The sequence below is a fragment of the Rattus norvegicus genome, chromosome 2, assembly GCF_021556685.1.
Source record: "Rattus norvegicus strain SHRSP/BbbUtx chromosome 2, alternate assembly SHRSP_T2T, whole genome shotgun sequence".
In the NCBI taxonomy this organism is placed as follows: domain Eukaryota; kingdom Metazoa; phylum Chordata; class Mammalia; order Rodentia; family Muridae; genus Rattus; species Rattus norvegicus.
This window is the reverse complement of record NC_141535.1, coordinates 135,554,648-135,578,842: the sequence shown is the minus strand read 5'-3', so window position 1 is coordinate 135,578,842 and position 24,195 is coordinate 135,554,648. Positions and strand designations below refer to the sequence as shown.

The following is a 24,195-nucleotide window of genomic DNA, read 5'->3' as shown; positions in this document are numbered from 1 at the left end:
TTTAACTCACTGCATGGACAGGTTTTGGCTTTACTTCCGGGACTCATGGTCCTCACATTTGCTCTTCAGCTCTGTGGCCTCTTAATCTTATTTAGAGGACGTAATTTAAACCTTATGTGTTTCAAGGAATCTCCTTGGCAGTCAGATTATAACTAATGGATTTATATTCCATATCTCGGCAATAGAACTCTTCATTGCTCAAGCAGAGAAAAATTGGTTTTTAAATGTTATTCATAATTTACTTTCTTATTGAACTGACTAACATTTTATACATTACAACCAAATTGCTAATTATGCTTTAAAGATTACTCTCAACGTGAGTGATGACTGTATTTTCTTTACCCTGTACTGTATTTTCCTTATGCTGTGGTGTTTGAGAGAGGTCCACATATCGGCTGCCATTATAGTTATTTCAAGTTGACTATTCAATGTAACTCGTTCACAAGCCTGACAAAGGGCGCTGGTCAATGGTCAAGACATTGGTTGTGTAGTCCACCTGAGGCTGCACATCGGATAAACAGTTCTCTGCACCCAAATCCCGTGGGAGGGAGAGCTAAACCTTCAGAGAGGCAGACACACCTGGGAAACCAGAAGAGTCTACACTCGGCCCACATCTCTGACTCCAGAGGAAAACACCAAAAGCCATCTGGGACCTTGGTGCACGGAAGCTCCCGGAAAGGGCGGCGCAGATCATCCCGGTTGCTGCCACCGCGGAGAGCTCATAAGCAACACCCCACGAGCAAACTTGAGCCTCGGGACCGCAGGTAAGACCAACTTTTCTGCTGCAAGTGACCTGCCTGGTGACCTCAAAACACAGGCCCACAGGAACAGCTGAAGACCTGTAGATAGGAAAAACTACACGCCCGAAAGCAGAACACTCTGTCCCCATAACTGGCTGAAAGAAAACAGGTAAACAGGTCTACAGCACTCCTGACACACAGGCTTATAGGACAGTCTAGCCACTGTCAGAAATAGCAGAACAAAGTAACACTAGAGATAATCTGATGGTGAGAGGCAAGCGCAGGAACCCAAGCAACAGAAACCAAGACTACATGGCATCATCGGAGCCCAGTTCTCCCACCAAAGCAAACACGAAATATCCAAACACACCAGAAAAGCAAGATCTAGTTTCAAAATCATATTTGATCATGATGCTGGAGGACTTCAAGAAAGACATGAGGCTGCACATCATGGCCTCTCTTAGTGGAGGCTTGTGGGACTGCAGCAATAGTGCAGAGCAACGTCTTATTTGGTAGCTCACTGTTTGAATGAGGATGGCCCCGCAGTGTAAAAGCTACACCTCTTTTATGACCCAAAACTAGGAAGTTATCTAATTTTACTTCTTCGACGTATAACTGGTGAAAATAATTTAAACTTCACACAGATTCAAGAGGAAAACATAGACATTATCTCTGAGAAAAATTGTTGCCAAGTAGATGACATTTAAAAACTTCCACATATATTCATTAATCCACTGGTTACGTATAAATTGACTCTAAATTTACTTCTCTTTCCATTTGCCAAATTACTGCATTGTCATATGGGATATTTTCCTTTTAACTAAAGTTCAAGTAAACATATTATTGACTGTTATTCAACGTACACCAGTGTATACTGTAACTCACATACTGTAACTTTTAATTCTGATATTGTGGTAAATTGATATTTGCAATGTCAGATTGAAAATTCAGTTTGATTTACTTATACTTCGTTTTTATTTAGGAACAGTTTTTTTATGTGATTATTTGTAATGAATATTTTTTATTACCGAAAACAAGGCATTCTTTAATTTTCAATAGACCATTTAATGACTATCACATAAATTTCAGAAAATATAATTAATAGCAAAAAATGACCAGGACAAGTGTTGGACAGCAGGTTCATCACGTCACTCAAGCTACATCAGGAGTGGGACAATTTCAACATCCATGTTCTGATCGGTGAAGAGCACGATATTCTAATCTGTACATCATCTCTAAGACTTGAAGAGTTTGTTCAGGAAGAGAGTACTTTCCACTACCTTCAAACCTCTCAGGAGCAGATTCTGGCATTGTCGTTGAGCTGCAAGGTATCCTAGTTGTGGAATACACAACCCTAATAGATGACTGGCAGAGGGTTAGTGCCTCTTTGCCTTGACTGTTCTCATCCTCTCTGAGCATTCCTCTCACCTGACCAAGTTACTTCCATTAGTAAAGTCCTTTGGAAAGAGGACTTTATTTTGGGTTAATAGATTCAATTGTAGTTGTAAGAAATAATTCAGCTGACCTGCCTCATCTTTGTCCAAAGTTAACATTTTATAATATGTCGGCACAACCTAGAAAATGACAAATAACATGACAAAAAGCTTATTTCTATTTCAGCAGTTGTGTATTACATGTTTTGCGTTTGTGTGTATGCTATGTGTATGTTTGTTTGAGTTTATGTGTGTGCGTATATGTGTGTGTAATTCACCAAATGTATAGGTTAACAGATATAGTTAAGATACAGCAAAGTTTTGCTCCTAGAGGAGTTTCTGCTTCTGTCTGTTGATGGCCACTTCTCCACTGACCCTATTAATTTAACATCAGATTTCCCACAAATATGTTATATGGTCTATGTACACAATAAACACACTATAACTAAAATACAGGGTGTGGTAGTTCCAGTGAGATTTCGTTCATAGTCTTAGGCATTTGAACACTTGGTTCCGGTTGGTGGCAGTGTTTGAGCAATTGAGGAGTTGTGGTCTTGCTGAAAGAATAATTACAACAGTTTAAACACTCTTATCATTGCCAGATAACTTTCCCTGCTGCGCCTGCCTTTTATGATGAGTCTCAAACAAGGCTTGGTGGCTTGTACCTCTAATCCCAGCCCTGGGGAAATAGAGACATGGGGATTTCTGAGTTTGAAGCCATCCTGGTCTACAGAGAGGGAGTTCCAGGACAGCCAGGGATACACAGAGAAATGCTCTCTCAAGGGACAAAAATGACTTGACACCTCAGCTCCCAACTCCAGCTGTCATGTCTGCTCTCAGCTGCCATGCTGTCCTTGCCACTGTGAATTTTAACTTTCTGGAACCTTCATTCCAAACACTCTCTTTTCTATAAGTTGTCTTAGTCACGGTCTTTTATCACAGCAATAGAAAGTAACTAATATACAGGGAAAACAATAGGCATTACAAACAGTAAAGTTTTAATTGAAAGTGCTCTTAGAGATAATTTAGCAGCGAGCTTACAACTATTGTTCCATAACTGTAGCTAACAGACTATTTATAAGGAACAACTCCCCCGTTTAAGTGTCCCATGTGAATACTTTGAATAAGTGCCCTGCGTATCAATATGTAACGTTTTAAATGTGATCAACTGTTCTCTTCTTGCTTGTTAATTTATATGATCCAAATCTTTCGACTGTGTTGTTTTAAGAGGACCCCTTGTAGAGAAACCGTTTCCCAATGGTATGTTGAGGAGAATTAAACAAGAGATTATGAAACAATTAAAGAAGCTCAGGATATATGTTGCTTTGTTGTAATAAGGCAAGTCATATTATCCAAATTCATATTAAGGCTTTTATTACATGCCATTTCTACTTATTTATTTAAAAGATATTTTAAAATTTAGATAATCTTCAGTTGAATGAGGGACTTTGGGCTATTATCTCATTTGTTTGAATCCATGACCAATCATTATTTTAATCTATAAATTTGTTTGTGATATCTATTATGTTTCAATGTCAACAACTCTGTCACCTGTCTCTCTGATAATAATGTCACGAAACCTCTATTTTATCTGAAGATGAACTTTTATTTTAGTTCTTCAATCTTGTCTATTATTAAATATAAGTTTGATGCCCTTATCCTTTAAGGTGGTTTTTTCAAATGCCCCAATTTAGTTATATATGTTTAAGTTTGTCTGAAATTACCCCTTTAAAACTCCAGGAAGCCCATTTTCAGACATGTCATGTTGAGGATTCAGTCTGAATCCCATTCACCTGTCAAAGTCTTTCACCTTGATTTCTGCTGAGCATTACTGCGCCATTGTGGCTGTCTTAGACCGGTTTCTACATCACCAAGTGACAAGGGACATCATCTTCAATGAATTAACCCTCTGAAAACTCACTAATCAGTTTTAAAAAGAAGGGTTATTTACTTTTGTATTATGTATTAGGGTTTGTTTGCATGTATGTTCGTGTCCCATGTACGTGTCTTGGTACCTGCAAAGCCTAAAAAAAGAGCAGTAGATCTCTGGAAAAGTACTTATGGATGGTTGTGTAAAACCACGTGGATGCTTGAAGCTGAACCCTGACTCTCTGCTAGAGGAGCAAGGATAGTTAAGTTCTGAGATATCCAGCCAGCTTTACAGTAACCGATTTTTACTGTACTACAAAGCATAATGCTTAATTCGTCAGATGCTTACTGAACTTCATGAAGGAGTGGTAGTGGGATTGATTTAAACCTGGCACAAGTCTCTGCATCTGAACATCTATCCACAGGATGTTTTCCTGACACCCCAAAGTTTCTTTTCACTAATGCCAAGTTGTTAATAAATATTATCTTAATTTCTCAATCTACCTCAGAGGTGAGATCAGACAGTTGCTGAGTGTGAAAGTATGTAAATGTTTTTGTTTGTACTAGCTGTGGTTTGTAACCATGTGAGAGTAACATTACTGATAATGATTATTTTTGACAGTGAATTTGCTATTCTAGAATCTTCTAGGAAGAGCCTCAACAGGGCTGTTCAATTAGATTGACCTGTGGGCATGTCTTTGGGGGAATTGTCTTAAGTATTTGTTAATTGTTGTGGGAATACACAGCCCACTATGGGTGGCATCATTCCCTAGGCAGGGAAAGATGGGACTGAGCACATATAAGCATGTACAAATATATTTTTCTCAACTATTGGGTGTGACTATACTATGGCTAGCTATCTCCCACTACCATCATTGTGACTTTCCCTGAACCTGAAGTTGTAAGCTGAATAAACCCTTCCTTTCCTAAGTTGTTTTTGTCAGAATATTTATCATGGCAACAAAAATGAAAAATTGGAAACTGTTTAAAACTTCTTCAAAATGTTGACTTTGATTTTCTATTTCTCTTAAGGATAAAAAGGGATAAACTCTTTCACTTGCATTTTTCAAAAGATGAATGGCAGAGCAGAAATATTTGATTTAAAACCATGCAAGTTGAACTTTCAAGATGAGCATCTGAGAGAACATAATATTTGCAGTTTCCTATGAAATAAAAATTTTTCTAGGAAAGTTTACCTCTGATATCACCAATCCACAAGATGGTGAAGACTAGAAGTATTTCTGAAGAAGACTAGAAGTATTTCTCTAAAATTTTAGTTTTATATGTTATTTAGCCTTTCGTTCTCCTCTCTCTCTCTCTCTCTCTCTCTCTCTCTCTCTCTCTGTGTTTTCATATGTCTCACATTTGTCAATAATCTGATTAGTTTCTACTGGCTTAAAATATAAAATGATTCACCTATCATCTGGATTTGTAATCCTATTATATGCTAATTTTATTATAAGACTTGACATAATTTAAAACTTTTCAAGAAAGAAGAATATATCTTTACTTCTGCTTAGATGAGATAGAGAGAGGTTATACATACAAGATGGGCAGAATATAGAAACTTCCCATTACTGTTTTTTAAGTCAGGGTCATAATAAAAATTTATAGTTTTATTTTATGGTTATTTGGGCATTGAATTAGAGACACAATTAATGGTAGGTGGAATCATTGTTTAGATGAGTTTCTTTGAGCACAGTAGTTTTATTTGTGGACAGATTAATAATAAAACCAATCTATCAACAGCTCTTCAAATGCAAGATTTGAATTTTATTTTTCCTCCTACTTAACTAGAAAGCTTAGTATCTAGTGACACATGTAGTATACAAAAATAATATCCTTGGCTAGATTTTGAGAATTATATTACTTGGCTCAGTGACTTCTCACACACAGCAGTATGTTTTTAACCGTGAAAAGTATGAAGGTTTTTATATCAATCAGATACACCAGTTGTAAACTTGAACATCAAAGTACAAAATGCCAAAATGCTTGAAAATCACAACGACTACATTTCACATAGGAAACCACCAATTTTAATATTTCATGAACATATATCTGCACTTTTTTATTTATTGCCCTTGAAGCTCTCAGACTGAAATGTTGCAAGGTTGCCTATTGGGATAAAATGTTTGTCAGAAGTATGGGGAACTAACTGTCAGGCTATAACATCAGAATCTGAGGTCTTCCATAATTTAAATTCATTTTTATAAAGCAGTCTGCTCATGCATGCAGACGGGCTAATGGCATAGCTATAGTTATTAACCCAGTGTCACCTCCAGAATGTTACACCAGAAGATGACTTTCAGTGATTACAGTTTTGGATTTTTCAGTTAGATGACCTACTTTTGAAAATAACGTCAATTTTTTTTTGTTAGCTAAACACAGATTTTGCTAAAATGAATTAACTCCACGGTTGATTGCCTCCTAACTCCACACTCTTTCAGCCAAGACTATGTCATTGCCTGCGTACAATGCCCTGCTCCAGGTCTTGCCCCAGTAAGTCTCTGACATAGCTCAACATGCTTTTTCCTCCATCACTTTATTGGATGGAGATCTCATTCCTCACTGATCCCTTTGTGCAATGGAATTCAAATGAGCAGGGCCTCTGAGCTGAGGAAATAGGTACTGTGCACAATTTTCTCTGTGGAGCAGAAAAAAACTTCATGTGATATTTCATTTCATGTGAGAACAGTACGTAAATGGCACTAGAAAATTTTGCTATAATTTGCTAATAATTTATTCCATTTTAATGTTCTACACTTTACTGGAATTTGGAGTCTTTTGCAAACATATATAAGCATGGTTTGCATGCATGTTTGTGTGTTTATACATGTGTGAGTACTCGGGTGTGGAGGCCTAAAGGCGGTGCCTTCCTTGATCTCCACGTTATATGAGATCGTGTCCCTTGATGTACCTGAACTTGCTATCTCAGCTGGACTGGGTAACCAGGTCCTCAGCAATTCCCTATTGCTGTCTCCCCAGTGCTGGGATTGTGTCTGAAGGGATATCTTTCTGGCATAGATCTTTGAATGTGGATACCTACATCATCTGTCTGTGCTGATACATAATCACGTCTGAAACTTTCTAGCATGGTTTATGTTAGCACCCATGTGTGAAAGCTGGGAGAAAATGTACCATTTTCATTGTTGATTCTACTTGTGTTATGATCTTTGTTTCTACTTGTGTTCCTTGGATCTCTGTGTTTACCGTATTATTGTATTTATCCTTTTATTAGCCATCAAAAGCCGCAGAGAGAACAGTGTGCTTTGGCATATGTATGCTCTCTTTCAACTCTCCTTTGCAGCCACAGGGCTCTTTGTTTCAAATTCTCTTGCATAGTCTGAGTATCGCACATCTCCATCTGTCTTGAAATCTTTTCTTCTAGATATTTCCATGCAATTTTATGACTTCTGTCAAATGTTTGTCCAAGGGTCGCTTTCTGCATCACATCTTCCTAAAACCCCTTTGTAATCCGCATCCATGACTGATTCCATAGTTCCTTTTCAGGCTCTGGTTTTTACCACCGAATTTATCCTTTTCAAGCACATGGTATAACTCTTATTCATAATGTCAATAATTGGTTCCCCTCTGGAATGTTTAGTTGTAACGGTCAACTCTGCACAATCTCAAATCATCTGGGGAGAGTCTTAGTAGGAATGGTGGGGATTTTGTTGGCCTGTGGGGATGCCAGGGAGGGGTTTTCTTAACTGGGCTCACTGAGGTAGGATAACTGGCCCTGAATGTGGACAAGGGCATTTCATGAGCTGGGCGAGCTGAGCAGAGAGCATGTACACACTCATTCTCTGTCTGCTCTAGACGGTATGTCTGTGACCACTCGATCCACACTTCTGCTGCTCCAATTTTTCTGCTATGACATGAGCTAAGCAGCGTAGATTTTTTCAGTCAAGACACTGAATATTGTCAGATGGCTAAAGTATTTCGAAGTCTGCAGAAACAGATCCTCATGGTCACTGACAACTGAATGGCGGTAGACGAGTAAGATAGTAATGAGCAACTAGGAAGCTATGTCTTAAACCACACGTAAAAGTTAACTAAGACTTAACCACACACACAAAGACAAAGAGTCTAACCTGGTCACAGGAGGTATCCCTGCCATCTTGCATGCAGTCGCTCTCAACTTCCTAATGCTGTGACCCTTCAGTCAGCAAATTATTTCATTGCTTCTTCATAATTGGAATTTTGGTACTGTTATGAATTGTGCTGTAAACATCTGTGTTTTCTGATGGGCTTAGGTGACCCCAAAAGGATGCCTTTCTTGGAGTAGTATTCTTTTTTATTGTTCCTGAAATGACATTGCATACACTCAACAAGTCATGGAAAACTTCTGGCTAAATGAATTATGGCAATTAGGAATAATTATATTCTCTCTGTTTGTGGTAAATGTAGCTCATCTCTATGGCCTTTAAGCCGGAACCCTTTTTAACAATGAATTTAAATGAAGTAGAAAGTAGGCGGGCATAAGCAATGCTGCAGCTTCTCTCCCAGAATGCTGAGCGTTCCCGGAGTGCTTTCTCTGGTTGTGGAAGAAGAATATTTAGTGAGGCATTTCCTTTTCAGGAACCTCACAGATCGCTTCCTAACCCCTCTCCCCTTTTCTGTGTTGTTCATGGAGCCTGAGGATTCCTTCCTTCAGTTCGGTTCTCAGGAGAGGTGAGCCAGCTGTGAGCACTTCTGTGAGGTGAATGTTCAAACCTGAACACCAAAGAGAAAAACAAACCAAAGAAAGTGAAGCAAAACACCTAGGAAGGCAACTACCGAATAAATCCAGCATTTTGGATGCTCTTGAGTCTACAGTCCTGATATTAAACACACGCATCACTAAAACAAATCCAATGTGTGATCAAACCATTATCCTGTTTTTTTTAATAGTAAATAAGTATTCTTTCAAGACTCTTAATCAATTGGTTTTACAGTTTTAAAGGTTTTGTGTTCTGGGATTTGAAGTACTTTAAGGTACATGATTTTATCTTAAACACCATGTATCTATGAGTGGCTCATTCATTACGAGACGCACTGGGAGGTTTTTCTGAACCCCTCTCCCCCAGCTTTTATTCTCAGAGACCATTTATGGGTATAGAATGCTCAGCTTAATCTCTGTTCTAAATCCGATAATAAAGCCTCAGTGATAAAGACAGTTAAGCCACATTGTCTTAAACTTGTTCTGCCAGGAAAATATACAGCACTGGAGTGTCTTAAAAATGTGTTTTCTGTGAATTTAACAGCCATGTTATTGTAGCTGAACACTGTAAAAAGGAGAAAGGTTGAATAACATTTCAAATGGGTAGATGTAATCGTGATGAAACATTTGGCAATGTGCACTTGTTATTTTAATATGTGCACAAAATATAAGGTGTAGCCCAATTCAACTGCCATAGCACTGACCTTAAGTACTTAACCCACATGTGGGACCTGAAACTTTATGCACAAAGTTACTCCTCTGTGAGCAAGCCCTTGATAGAATCTTATAAAGTTGCCAGCGAAATAGAGAACATGATTTCCTGAGCTTGGGAAATTTGCAATTTGATGGCTCTTCGAACCTTCTCAAGTCCAAATAATTCAGCATGGTTTTCCTTAAAAAAATAACAAAGCCGTAAACATTCCTTGAAATGGTGACTTCTTTTCAAAACAGATGAAGGCAGCTGTAAATGCAGAAGGAAAGGAACCTGCACGTTTCCCTTTGAGTGCTAAGTGAGTTGACTGACTGACCTTGCACTTAAGAGGCTCCATCAAATCAGTGTTGGCGATGGCCTTGCTCTGGTTCCTCAGAGTTTGCTTACAGTTAATGTTTGCTTTCTACACGGAATCACTAAAGTGTAAGAGGTCTAGAGCATCAGCGTGCGGCAGACTGACGTTAGGTTTGGATGCAGGATGAGTAAATGAGAACTATAGCGTTGACCGACAGCAATCTCTCAGCACTCCTGCTTCTGCCTCCACTCCCACCCGCGCCCCTATTTAACATTCCCTTCCCATCATTTCCTTTCCCTTTTCACCTGAATTGCATCCCCCTGCTCTCAAAATCACCGCTAAATTATTACTTTCCCGCCTTCTATGGTTTCAAAACTTTAAGCATGTATACTTCAAGATTCGAATCGAGCATTCATATGTAAGAATGAACACACTAGGTTTGTAACTCCGGGTACAGCTTACCTCACTCAGAAGGATTATTTACAGCTCACTCCATGTTTCCCTTCAAGTTTCACTTGTTTTCCTGCAGTTAAGTGATACTCCATTGTGCATCTGAATAACATTTTCAGTACCCATCCACCAGTGAGCAGACACTTAGGCTGGGTTCATTTCCTGGCTGTAGAGGACAAGGAAGAAGTCCGAAGGAGCGAGCAAGTATCTGTATGCACAGCACAGAGTGCTTCGGCTCCATTCCTAAGAGTGGTTGTGGCGGTTTGGATGTCACCCGTGATCCTTGAGCATTTGAATATTTGCTCCTTAGGTGTTTGCTGTTTGGAAGGATTAGGAGGGGTGACCTTGCAGGGGGAGGTTGCCACTGGGGGCAAGCTTGAGGATTCAAAAGCCTTGGGACACCACCTGGGTGTTCTACCTACCTCTCTCTTCTTGTCCTCAATGTGAACCCTTAGCTGTTCCTGCAGCCATGCCTTCACTCTGATACTGTAGACCTCTGAAACCATAGCCGTTGTACACTGTTTTCTAAGTGCCTTGGTCATGGTGTCTCATCACAGCAATAGAAGCATGACTAAAACAGTGGTGTAGCCTGATCAGGTGGCAAGCTCTTTGAGGAACTGCATGCAGGCTTTTATAGTGACAGCACCCATTTTTCAATCCTATGAACTGTGAATAGGTGCTCCCTTCCCTCACATCCACACTTCCCTTGTTGATTTCATATTTTTATTCTAGTCATTCTGTGTAAAGATGATTAAGATGCAGAGACCACACCCACACAGACCACACAGACCCACACACATGCGCACCCACACGCGCACCCACGCACACACCATGCTTTGGCACATGGTTAATCTCTTTTTAATTTTTTATTGATTATATTGTTTATTTACATTTCAAATGTTACCCTCCTTCCTGGTTTTCCCTCTGAAAACCCCTATCCCACTTCCCCTACCCCTGCTCCTATGAGGGTGCTCTTCCACCCACTCACCCACCCCATCCTCATTGCCCTAGCATTCCCCTACGCTGGGGCATTAAACCTTCACAGAACCAAGGGCCTCTCCTCCCATTGCTACCAAGTAAGGCCGTCCTCTACTACATAAGCAGCTGGAGACATGAGTCCCTCAATGTGCATTCTTTGTGCTTAGTGGTTTAGTCCCTAGACGTTCTGGGGGTGGGGGCATGTCAGGTTGGTTGATATTGTTGTTCTTTCTATAGGGTTGCAAACCGCTTTGGCACCTTCAGTCCTCCCTCTCACTCCTCCACTGGGGTTCCTATGCTCAGTTGGATGGCTAGCATCTGTATGGTAATGTTCTGACAGAGCCTCTCAGGACACATTCATATCAGTCTCCTGTTGCAAGCACTTCTTGGCATCAGCAATAGTGTCTGGGTTTGGTGTCTGCATGTGGGATGGATTTCCAGGTGGGGCAGCCTCTGGATGGCCTTCACTTCAGTCTCTGCTCCACACTTTGTGGTGGCATTTCCTTTAGACAGAATCAATTTTGGGTTAAAATTTTGAGAGGGATGGGTGGCTTCCTCCCTTAACCAGGGGCCATGCCTAATCTCTGGATATGGTCTCTACAGGTTCTCTCTCCCCTTTGTTGGGTGTTTCAGCTAATGTGGTCCCTGTTGGATCCTGGGAGTCTCTTGCTTTCCTGGCATCTGGGACTTTCTGTTGGCTACCCCCACTCCCCCATTCGCCATTGCTACACACCTCTGCTCAATTTCCTGACCCTCTGTACATCTCCCTGTCTCCTCTCACACCTGATCCTGCCCCCTTTTTTCTCTCCTCTTCCTTTCTTCTTTCCTCAACCTCCCATGATTATTTTGTTCCTGCTTCTAAGTAGGACTGAGGCACCTACACTTTGGTCTTCCTTCTTATTGACCTTCATATGGTCTCTTAGTTGCATTGTGGATATTCTGAGCTTTTTTCCTCACTCAGGATGATATTTTCTAGTTCCATCCATTTGCCTATGAATTTCATGAATTCATGGCTTTTAATGTTTGTTGTAAGGCAAAGGACACTGTCAATAGGACAAAGCGGCAACCCACAAATTGAGAAAAGATCTATACCAACCCCACCTCTGATAGAAGGCTAATATCCAAAATATACAAAAAACTCAAAAAGTTAGACTCCAGAGAATCAAATAACCCTATTAAAAGGTGGGGTGCATAGCTAAACAAGGAATTCTCAATTGAGGAATCTTGCAAGGCTGAGAAGCACTTAAAGAAATGTTCAACATCCTCAGTCATCAAGGAAATGCAAATCAAAACAACCCTGAGATTCCACCTCACACCAGTCACAATGACTAAGATCAAAAACTCAGGTGACAGCAGATGCTGGTGAGGATGTGGAGAAAGGAGAACACTCCTCCATTGCTGGTGGGGTTGCAAGCTGGTACAGTCACTCTGAAAATCAGTCTGGCAGTTCCTCAGAAAATTGAACATTGTATTACCTGAGAACCCAGCTATACCACTCCTGGGCATAAACCCAAAAGATGCTCCAACATACAACAAAGACACATGCTCCACTATGTTCATAGCAGCCTTATTTATAATAATCAGAAGCTGGAAAGAAACCAGATGCCCTTCAACAGAGGAATGTTTGGATTGCAGGCGTTCATCATGATGTCCAGCTTTGCCATTTTTGAAAACCTGCATTAATATTCACATCCTAGATTCCAGTTGTGGAGATATAGAAAAAAAACCCTCATAAATACTGGCTTCCAAGTGAGTGTTCTGAGTTCTAATGACAGTGATACAATTGTCAGATAGGAAAGCATGGGAGGAGTGAACACATTCCAAAATAAACATTTTCCAGAATTAGTTTTGATCTTACCCTACTGGTAGAATTTCATAAGCTACTGCTTGCAGTACATTCCAATTGAATGCTATTTTCAACAAAATAGATAAGGGCCCATAACTTTCCAATGCCTGAGCTCTGATCACACTATGGAAATCATGGCCAGTATCCTCAAAGAACTTAGAGTTTTTTTTCTTTTTTCCTCTTTACCGTTGCATCAAAACATAAACTTGCAAGAGATTGCAACTTGACGTGATGATTTTATGAGCTACTTGAGGAAAATAATAATACCTTAAAAACTATATTTAACTCTAAGAAGCTTTTATTTTTATATTTTCAAACGAAGTGATGGAAAGACAAAAGAATTTGTCATCCATTAAAACGCTTTCCCTCCTGCTTGACATATTGCTACACGTGCATTTATCAAAAAGAATTCAACGATTGTGCATTATACAAAGCAGAATCTTACAACGGGTGACGCTCATGGATATGAAAATTAATGAACAAACTATGTCGATTTCAAAATGCTAGAGACTCTAATTTTCAGAGGAATAAAATCAGGTATGCATCCTATAACTTAAAAAATGAGAAGCTAATCCAAGTTGTTGAAGCCTTGGCCACTGATAATAAAAATTGAATCTTAACAATGTGTTTTAGGGAGTGTTTTTGTCTATGCATAAGCCAGACTGATTAGCAGAGTTATTATTCCCATGAGACTTATACTCAGAGAACTTTATCTGTCCTTGAGTTAGGATGTATAAATCAAACAATACTCGTCATCTTGAAGTAGGCACAGCACACATTCATCTTCTTTGTTGCTTGGTATTTTCTTAATGTCTGTGAAAGAGTTCTCATACATCATATGCACTTGCTCATGGCTGCCTGGGACTTGTTTTCTAGCTATTTCCCACGATAAAATTTTAACTGAATCAGGACTAGTTAGTATCTTTGTCTCATGGATGGTGTAGCAAACTTCTTTAGGATTCCCTGAGGCTGTGCTAGGTAATTTTTACATTCACCCCAATGTTTGTTCACGGATTCCAGTGATTAAAGCTATTTTGTTGCATTTGCTGAATTCTCTGATTATAGTATTCCTATGAAGTATAAGAACAGTTATTTGAATTGAGCTTCAGAAACATGAAATTTTAGTCTTGAATGAGGGCCATCCTGTACTCCACTCTCCATATAAATGCATTAGCAGTCTTTAGATACATAACATGGAGCTTTTCCTTTGTTGCGGGTCTGTGCCAAGACCTGTAGTGGATTTCTAAAATTGCTTAGAATTTAACCTACACACACTGGGCAGATGTATACATACATACATACATACATACATACATACATGCATGCATGCATGCATACATACATACATACATACATACATGCATGCATACATACATACATACATACATACATACATGCATGCATGCATACATACATACATACATACATACATACATACATGCATGCATGCATACATACATACATACATACATGCATGCATGCATACATACATACATACATACATACATGCATGCATGCATACATACATACATACATACATGCATGCATGCATGCATACATACATACATACATACATACATGCATGCATGCATGCATACATACATACATACATACATACATACATGCATGCATGCATGCATACATACATACATACATACATGTATTTGTGCATATATAATACTATGAGAGGTATAATTTTCTTTTCTCACACAAATTAAGAAAGAGCAGGAAATTATTTTCCTATTAATGATGTTGGAAGAGGAAAAGTTTCAAACTGTTCCATCACGAAAAACCATCATAGTCAGGACTCCAAAGTTCACAGAACGGTAGGTATACTAAGCACATTTTGCTTTACCCAGTCAAACTTTTATACCATAAATTTAATGAAACTTCTTTTCATTTCATGCTACCTAAGCTAAATCCTTAACAAACACCTTTTCAAAATGATTACCAATGAAAACTTAGGAAAGTGATTTGAAACAAAAATGTTTGAAAATGACTGTTTAAAGTTTTTTTTACTATATTATGAATCTATGTAAAAAGTTTTTCTTTACACTATATTATAAAATACCCTCCCCCCTGAATTCCATTTTGTGATTTTTCCTTTAATATTCATAGCCTACAAGTGACTCTGGTTTACTGACACTCAGTGGGTCAGGGTAGGCGTGTTCTCCAATCAACATGACTTGAAGCAGAACCTTAATAAGTTTACAATAGAAATTTAAAGTGTGATGCACACCTTTCAAAAACTTATATTCCTCTACTTGGACCATTTTAGGATGTAGGTAGAGCCCTGGTGGAATAAACTGCCTCGGAAGCCAAGGCTCAAATGCCCATCATACTGGAGGTGGGAGAACGAAGTTGTTTCATGGCAGTTGCTAAAGGTGGCTTTGGACTTGGGGGCTCTGAAGAAAACATACATGTAAGCCAAGACACAAAGATAGTGGAGATGCATTGAGGTGTTTTCTGGAAACTTCCTGGAGCCTGTTGTCTACCCTCCCTTGAATCCTGTTCTCATTCATGGATTCTACAAATTTGCTTTCTGCTGACATCATCTACGATTTAGTTTCTCTGCTCATAAACTTGAACTGAGTCATAAAAATAAAAACTAAATCATAAGGCATCAGTTCTAAACCCTTTGGGGGGGGGTCACAGACCAGATATCCTGCATATCAGATATTTACATTACAATTCATAACAGCAAAATTATAGTTATGAAATAGAACAAAGTACTTTTATGTTCGAGGATCACCACAACATGAGGAACTGTACTCATGTGTCAAAGCATTAGGAAGGCTGAGAACCACTGGATATGGGCTGGAGAGATGATCTGTAAATCTGAGAACCTGAGTTCAGATCCCCAGAACTCACAAAAACACCCCAGATGCAATAGTCCTGTCTGCAATTCCAGAGCAGGGGAGGCAGCGCTTCCTGGCCAGCCAGGCTAGTGGATTACGTGAGTTCTAGGTTCAGTGAGAAACTATGTCTCAAAAAAAATAGGGTGGAAAGCAATTGAGGAGGACAGCATGTGCACAGATATGTGTGTATGCACACATACTAATATACACTCACACAAAGGAACACACTACACACATATAAACTCCTCAAAATACATACAAAAATTAGGTAATTGAATATTAGCCAAATGGCATTAAACCGATAACTGTGAGTGACATAAAATATGAATGTGTGTTCTTGATTTCATCAAAGTTTCCAGTTAGGAAAATATCTCCCTTTCTTTTTTTGTCTGACTATTATATTCTTGCACGTCAGTTTTGCTAATTCATACATGATTCCCCAGTAGTGCTAACTGTGAAAGCTTAGTGATAACTCTGTGGATTATTGCTTTGATGTGTTTGTAACTACAAACAGGAGCAGAGTCTAGGAAAAGCATGTAAATGGTTTCTACACTCCATGAGTGTGCATTCATGGAGTAACACCGTCTTTCTACCAGGAACTTAGCTTACCTGTCAACCATCAGATTAGTGGATATTAAAAATATATAGCTTATATATGCAATGAGGTTTTACTGTCATATGAAAATGAACTTATGAAAGTGTCTGGAAAGCAGGTGGTGTTGAAAGCAGGCTATTCTGCCAAGTATCCGAGGTTCAGGAAGCAAAGGAGTATATGTTTGCTGTCATGTGTGGGTGGGTCCTCGTCTCCAACCTAAGTGTATGCATGCAGGCATTCGTAGATATGGGAGGAGACCAAGAAACTAACGGAGGGCCACGTGACCGAACAAGAGAACTTTTAATGGAGAATTTGGGGAAAGTAATAGGACTAAATGAAAAGACAAAATCTAGGGGCAATTAGCAGAGAATAGAGAAAGGTGATAGGGAAATGGGAGGTGAAGCAACGTGTACTAAAACCTTGTATGGAAATCTATGGATTTCTATGGTAATTTTTGAAATTGTAAACTAGTAACAAATGTAATTAATAATTTAAAATTCATATTTGTTGAAATGTTAAAATTGTGGTATTTTAATTATAAGCATTTTATAGCTATTTAAGATTACTGAGACATGGCCAGAGATGTTAATATAAACAATGAAGACAAGGTAATATGGTTTACTACTGATTAACTTGATGGCTAATTTATTATTCTCTCAAAGTGACTTACCAACTGTCCTCTGATTTGTTATGTTATGAATCCTGAACTATGGGATTTTGTGAAGACTTTCAGTATGTTTTGTAAACCAATTAACTATTTGAGATTTCAGTGAATATGAGATAAAACTATTATGAAGTAATCATTTATTTAGTTAATACACTAAACAGGGCTGTCCCTGGGCAGGATCAGTGGTTGAGCACTAGTTGTTTCCAGCACCCACATCTGACAATGCCCAACTGCCCACTACTCAGCTTGCACAGATCCAGTGTCCTTTTCTGTCATCCACAAGCACTCACACACATGTGCTTACATGACATAAACAAAGATAGAAATACATAAAAATAAACTTTCTTTCAAAAGGTAAGTATGATTATCTACTTACCACATGATTAGTAAATCTTAAAGAAATTAGATATGATTATCTACAAATTATTTAAAACCCTGCCCTTTAAATTATGGCCTTTGGGATTTTTTTCACTTTAAACTTGTGTACCACATTATCAGAACAATACCGTATTCAGCACAGACACAGGATTCGACCCTTCAGCCTCTTGTTACAATGGTGAGACTCATGCTGACAGTTAGAATCACATTCATTCTGTGTATATTTTTTCGGAAGTAAAATGCAGAGGCTTAAAGATATTTTTATCTCCTCTCCATTGGTTCGTTTGGATTATTATTGCAGCAAACATACCACTGTGAAATGACAAATGCCATCAATGGAAGACGTGCTGTTCCTAGAGAAGCATAACGAGGTGTCCGTACGCTCTGAGACGACCTTCACACATTTGCTATTTGTCATACTGGTTATGGTTCTACACACATGGATATTTAAGTAGTAGAAGAATAACAAAAATAGAGTAATGTTTACATAGCTAATTAAGAATTCTGAATTCATTATTAGCAATTAGACTAGTACTTAATAAATGTGGTTACTTTCTTTGTTTCATTGTTTTTATTAGATATATTTCTTTACTTACATTTCAAATGTTATTGCCTTTCCTGGTTTCCTGTCCATAAGTTTCCATCCCCCCCATACAGGTATTCCCCCCATCCATCCCACTTACTGCCCCCCCATATTCCCCTGCACTGGGGGTCCAACCTTGGCAGGACCAAGGGCTTCCCCTTCCACTGGTGCCCAACAAGGCTATTCTCTGCTATTAAAACCAAAGACTTCATGAAATTCATAGGCAAATGGAATGAACTAGAAAATATCATCCTGAGTGAGGTAGCCCAATCACAGAAAACACACTTGGTATGCACTCATTGATGAGTAGATATTAGCCCAAAAACTTGAATTACCCAAGATGCAATCCACAGACCACAGGAAGCTCAAGAAGAAGGATGACGAAAATGTGGATGCTCCCACTCCTTCTTAAAAGGGGTAAACGTATCCATGGGAGGGGATATGGAAGCAAAGTTTAGAGCAGTGACTGAGAAATGGCCATTCAGAGCCTGCCCCACATGTGGCCCATATATATATCAATATATATATATATATATATATATGCTTATATATATATATATATATATGATTGATGACGCTAAAAAATGCATGCTGAAAGAACCAGATATAGATCTCTCCTGAGAGACACATCCAGAGCATATCCAATACAGAGGTCAACGCTAGCAGCAAACCACTGAACTGAGAACAGGACCCCCTTGTGGGGAATTAGAGGAAGTATTGAAAGAGTTGAAGGAGCTTTCAACCCCGTAAGAACAACAACGCCAACCAACCAGAGCTTCCAGGGACTAAACTACTACCAAAAGACTATACATGGGCTGACCCTGGGCTCCAACTGCATGTGGTCACTTTCAACTTTCAATGAGTGTGTGTGTGTGTGTGTGTGTGTGTGTGTGTGTGTGTGTGTGTGTGTATGTGTGTGTGTGTGTGTGTAGTGTATGTGTCTACATGTTTGTATATGAATGTGAGTGTAGTATTGCATGATAGAGTGTGTATGTACCTATGGGGACTAGAAGTCTTCATCATTACTACATCAACAGTTCTCCACCTTATTTTGAGACAATGTCTCAATAGATTGAAGTTCAATGTTTTGGCTAGTCTTATTGGTCAACAAGTTTCAAGGACCAGCCTACCATGCCACCCCATCCTGGAAATTCAAATTGCACCTGGTTTTTATATGTGGACTGGGGAATCGAACTCCTGCTTTTAAGGCAAACACTTTAGCAACTATGCCATCTTCCCAGCCTCAAGACAACTTCTCCTGATTATTTTTACATGTTGTAGTGAATAGAAGAATTAAAAGGCATATTTGAATTAGATGATACACAGTCACACCATGGTTTTTTAATAACTCAATGTAACATAAACATGATTTTGAAATCTTAAATGTCTTGGACAGGATCTTTTTATATAACATAATTTATAAACTCTTCTTGAGGAGATATTAAGTTTCTTGCTAAGATACTTATGCACACAGGAATATTAGGAAAGTAAAATTTGTGCTAAGAAACTACTTACCCATTAGTTGATTCTTAGTTGACTGAAACACATTAAATATCTTTCAAAATGCTTTGCTTGATTTTGAATGCAGGTTAACAATGGCTTGAATAGTTCTCTTATCTGAGAAAATAATCCTACCCAAAATCTATATTTGAATTGATCTTGCTGTGTTGTTTTTGGTTTAAATTGTACAGAAGAAAGCACAAAGAGGCCATGTCAATGAAGGAATGGCTCAATTCTAAGGGCTCAGAATTCAAAACTAATAAAAAATTATTATTGACATCTTTAAGTTTAACGCCAGTGAAATTTCCAATGAAATCATGCCCATTGGCACACTGGTGAAGTAGTTAGGGCATAATTGCTTATCAACACCCCACTTTCAATAGTGCCTTTAGACTTGATTTAGATTGTTAGTTTAAATTTTTAATGAGAGGACCAATGATATTTAAAATACCATGCAATTGATGTACAAATACTTTAGTAGATTTTTTTCACATGTAAGTTTGCTGTGTCCTTCTACTCAAAAGTTAGCCTCTTTATCATGATACACACATATTGGGAAGTATATATTTAACAGAAATGAATAATTTAGGGGTCATTTAAGACAATGGTCTTTAGAAAGGTGATAATACATGTGTAGGTATATTTATATTAAAGTCTTCCTTGGAATAAAAATGACATCTCAGTGTTTTAAAATTGTTTTAATTGTTTCATTCAAATATTCCTTCAGGAATAGAGTAAGTTGGTCTAATTTCAGTATTATCCATATTTTATAGTTTCTAGTCAAATCACTGACAGTTCTCTGTCTAAAAGGAGGCTTAAAGTCCATGTGAAGCACTTAGAAGGTTATATTTCCATTCCTAAGACAGGAAGTTATTGTATATACTGACAAAACCAGCACTTGACCTTGACTGCTGATGCACACCCTTATTTTAAGCCCAATTCCACCTTTACCCAGTATGACTTCGGAAATGACATGGCTCTCTACAGGCCCCCTGGCCAGGGGACCTTCAGGGTATTTGCACTGGCTCGAAACAATAATGAGCTCTCTATAAGGCCAACACTGAAACTTATCTGTCATTCTGACATGTCAGAAGAAATCTACTGGAAATGTTGGTGGCAAGAACATGAAATGGACTTGTTGAGATATAAGATATCCAAAAGGAGATACATTTAAAGACATCCCATTAATCAAACTGACAGGGGAAAAGCCCAAACAGAGAAAAGACTACAGATGTCTTACTAAAGCATGCCTCATTACTTTTCTCCCCTACCCCTCCTTTCTCCATATTACCTGTTGGAACATTTCTTGAGTCTAAAGGCAGCAGCTGTCAAGAAAAAATGGTTTAAAACCTGGCAATTACCATACCAAGTAACGTATTTCAGAAATGTAAATATGTTAAAAAATTTCAATCTTACCTTTGAGATTCTAGTTCTTTCTTCCAGCCAGGATTAAAAAAATAACACATAATCAGATATCAGAGAGGAGGCCTGCAGACAAGTAGAGTCTAAATGTTAATGGCTTAGCTGCTTTATACAGATGCTGGAAAAGTCTTTTTTAAAGGTTTACTTTACTTTAGTCACATGTGTGCACAGGTGTCCACTGAGGTTAGAAGAGGGAGTTGGACCTCTGGGTGCACAGCTGTCTATTCAGACTTAAGGGAAAACTTTAATGAAAGTGCTAACTCCAACACGAACAGTAATTAAAATATGCTACAATCTTTAAAATATATATTTGATTTATTTTCACTAATTTTTGACTAATAGATTGTGGATTTTTAACATTTTCCCTCTATTGAGTCTTCAAATATAGTGCCCACTGTTCTTCTGACTTGACTAAATTACCATATTATATTTCATCACTTGTGAAAACTAGTTCAGGATATTATGGAAAGTCTACCACAATTTTCACTGGGCCTATATACCGACATTCCACAGACCTTAGTTTAGGAAACTGGATACTGCACTTTGTAGCATAGTACATCTCACAGAGAACCTGTTTACAAATAAATCTTTTGATTTCTAATCATATTTATAGACCACAGGTTCACCACTATAATGAAGAAAATGGACCTAACTTTTTAATATCACGTTTATCATTGTTATATTCAAATTTTACTTCAGACAATGATTTCCAGATAAAATAGCTGAAATTTAGACTGACTAAGTTACCATTGAGAATGGACAGATGAAAAGACACAAACATGAGTGATATCAGTGGCGCTTTCCCTCCATCTCTGGCAGTTTAACACAAACCTCAATGCGCTAAAAGGGCATCGATCATCACTGACTGAGAGCACCTTCTCTATCTGGGCCTCCCACTGTTATCTGATTTTCTCAATTTAATAAATATGCTGAGCATTTCCAAGACCAAGTTTGTCTCTACTGAATGAAGCATCTCATTGTGCACACAATCCTATCCTACCTCAGCCAAGCATGTCTCTGAAGGAAACGATAGTGCAGATTTGGTATCTTCCATTTCTTTTCTTCATTTTTCTTAAGGTATATTTAAACTCTCTACTAGTAATCATGTACTTGTTGCTGAATTCAAAATGTTATAAGGAGGGACAAATGCGGCTCTGTCTTCTAGCTTTGTGTTTTTGGAAGTGGCGATGCTCAGCTCCCATTCCAGGGCACAAAGAACCTTTCATCTTTGGGACAGTGCTTGTAGCAATGCTGCAGAAGATGGGCATAACTTCCGAGGAAGCCTGTTCTCACATAGGCAGGAAGGTACGTGGGGTGCGTGTGTGTGTATGTGTGTGTGTGTCTGTGTATGTGTGTGTATGTCTGTGTATGTGTGTGTGTCTGTGTGTGTGCGTGTGTTTGTTTGTGTTTCTGTGTATGTGTCAGTGTGTGAGTGTGTTTGTTTGTGTGTCTGTGTGTGTGTGAGTGTGTGTGTCTGTGTGTGTATGTGTGTATGTGTCTGTGTATGTGTGTGTGTCTGTGTGTGTGAGTGTGTTTGTTTGTGTTTCTGTGTATGTGTCAGTGTGTGAGTGTGTTTGTTTGTGTAAGTGTGTGTGTGAGTGTGTGTGTCTGTGTCTGTGTGTGTGTCTGTGTCTGTGTGTATGTGTGTGAGTGTGTGTTTGTATGTCTGTGTGTGTGTATGTGTGTGAATGTGTTTGTGTGTCTGTGCATGTGTGTGAGTGTGTGTGTCTGTGTCTGTGTGTGTATGTCTGTGTGTGTATGTGTGTGAGTGTGTGTTTGTGTGTCTGTGTGTGTATGTGTGTGAATGTGTGTTTGTGTGTCTGTGCATGTGTGTGAGTGTTTGTGTCTGTGTCTGTGTGTGTGTCTGTGTATGTGTGTGAGTGTTTGTGTCTGTGTGTGTGTCTGTGTATGTGTGTGTCTGAGTGTATGTGTGTGAGTGTGTGTGAGTGTGTTTGTGTGTGTGTGTGTGTGTGTGTGTGTATCCATGGATGTGTTCTGGTGAGCACATTGAGGTCCGAGGACACCTTCCAGACATTGATTCTTCTACTGTAGCATCATGTCATTATGATTGTGGGGCAAGAGCTTTCCTCCTTTGCTAAGTCATCTTGCTTGCCTAAGCAACCATTTCTTATTTGATCTGAAGCTGCAAAGCCCCTTCGGCTCCCATTCATTTCTGAAGAATATCTTTGCTGTATATGTTATTTTTGTTTGACAGGATGGTGCTCTGCTGTTATTTTGATGTGGCTTTCCCTACCATTTTGATTTTAGGAGACAATTTTCCCTCAGCTGGCTGAGTTTCTGCTGAGAGTTCTGCAAATTATAGAACTCCTTTGTATGAGATATTCTTATCTCTTGCTGCTTTAAAGTTTCCCCTTTGTCCTTGATTTTCAGTTATGTCACAATGAATTTCTTTTTGGTTTGTATTTGAAGGGAAATCAGCATTCTTCTTATACCTAGATGTTAGCTTCCTCTTCAGACTAGAGAATTTTCATCTGACATTTCTTAAAGATTAATTTTTCTTCCCCTTCTCTAATTTATACTTTTTCTCCTCTTCCTCTTCCTTTTCCTCCTTCTCTTCCTCCTCTCCATCCTCTTCCTTTTTCCTGTTGTTGTTGATCCAAACATGTTTTGCCAATGCTAAGCAAGTTCTCCACTAGTTCTGTGCAATAATTCGCATTATCCTTTTGTTAATGCTTCCTTTTCTCTAACAGTTGAGTAATTTCATGTGTTTTGTCTTCATGTTAACCCTGTTCTCAACTTGGGAACGTTTTTTGAAAATTCCTTGACAGTCATTTCCTCAATCCTTACATTCTCCATCTCTTGGATTTCTGTTCATAAAAATCATTTCCCTTCTTTCACAGGCTGGGTCAGCTGACCATGTCCTTGGGAGGCAGAGCTCTGAAGTTCTCTAGATGATTAGACTGCTTACTACTCTTGCTGTACACTCAGGTGAGACAACAATTTTGATTTTCTTTTTCTATGTTGGAAGGCTACTAATGGAACATTTTAGTGGGTTCTATTGAATAGAAACTACAGTGACATCTGCTTCTTGATCAAAATGTATTACTGCTTCTATTATCAATGGAAAAGCATTAAGTGAATCAGAATGCATGGGTTCAACTGCTTTACTCAGGTTGAATGGTAAGCAAGGATCCTTTCTTCCAATA

The 24,195-nt window shown here is 38.7% G+C and overlaps 1 protein-coding gene across 1 annotated transcript in view; it reads left to right on the top strand.

The window, feature by feature from the left end:
• Slc7a11 (solute carrier family 7 member 11) overlaps nt 1–24,195 on the top strand; it is a 219,643-nt gene that overhangs the window by 192,483 nt on the left and 2,965 nt on the right. Inside the window, exon 13 of the mRNA XM_087622600.1 lies at nt 23,890–23,977. The gene's annotated coding sequence lies outside the window, so the exon portion shown is untranslated. The remainder of the gene's footprint in view (nt 1–23,889; nt 23,978–24,195) is intronic.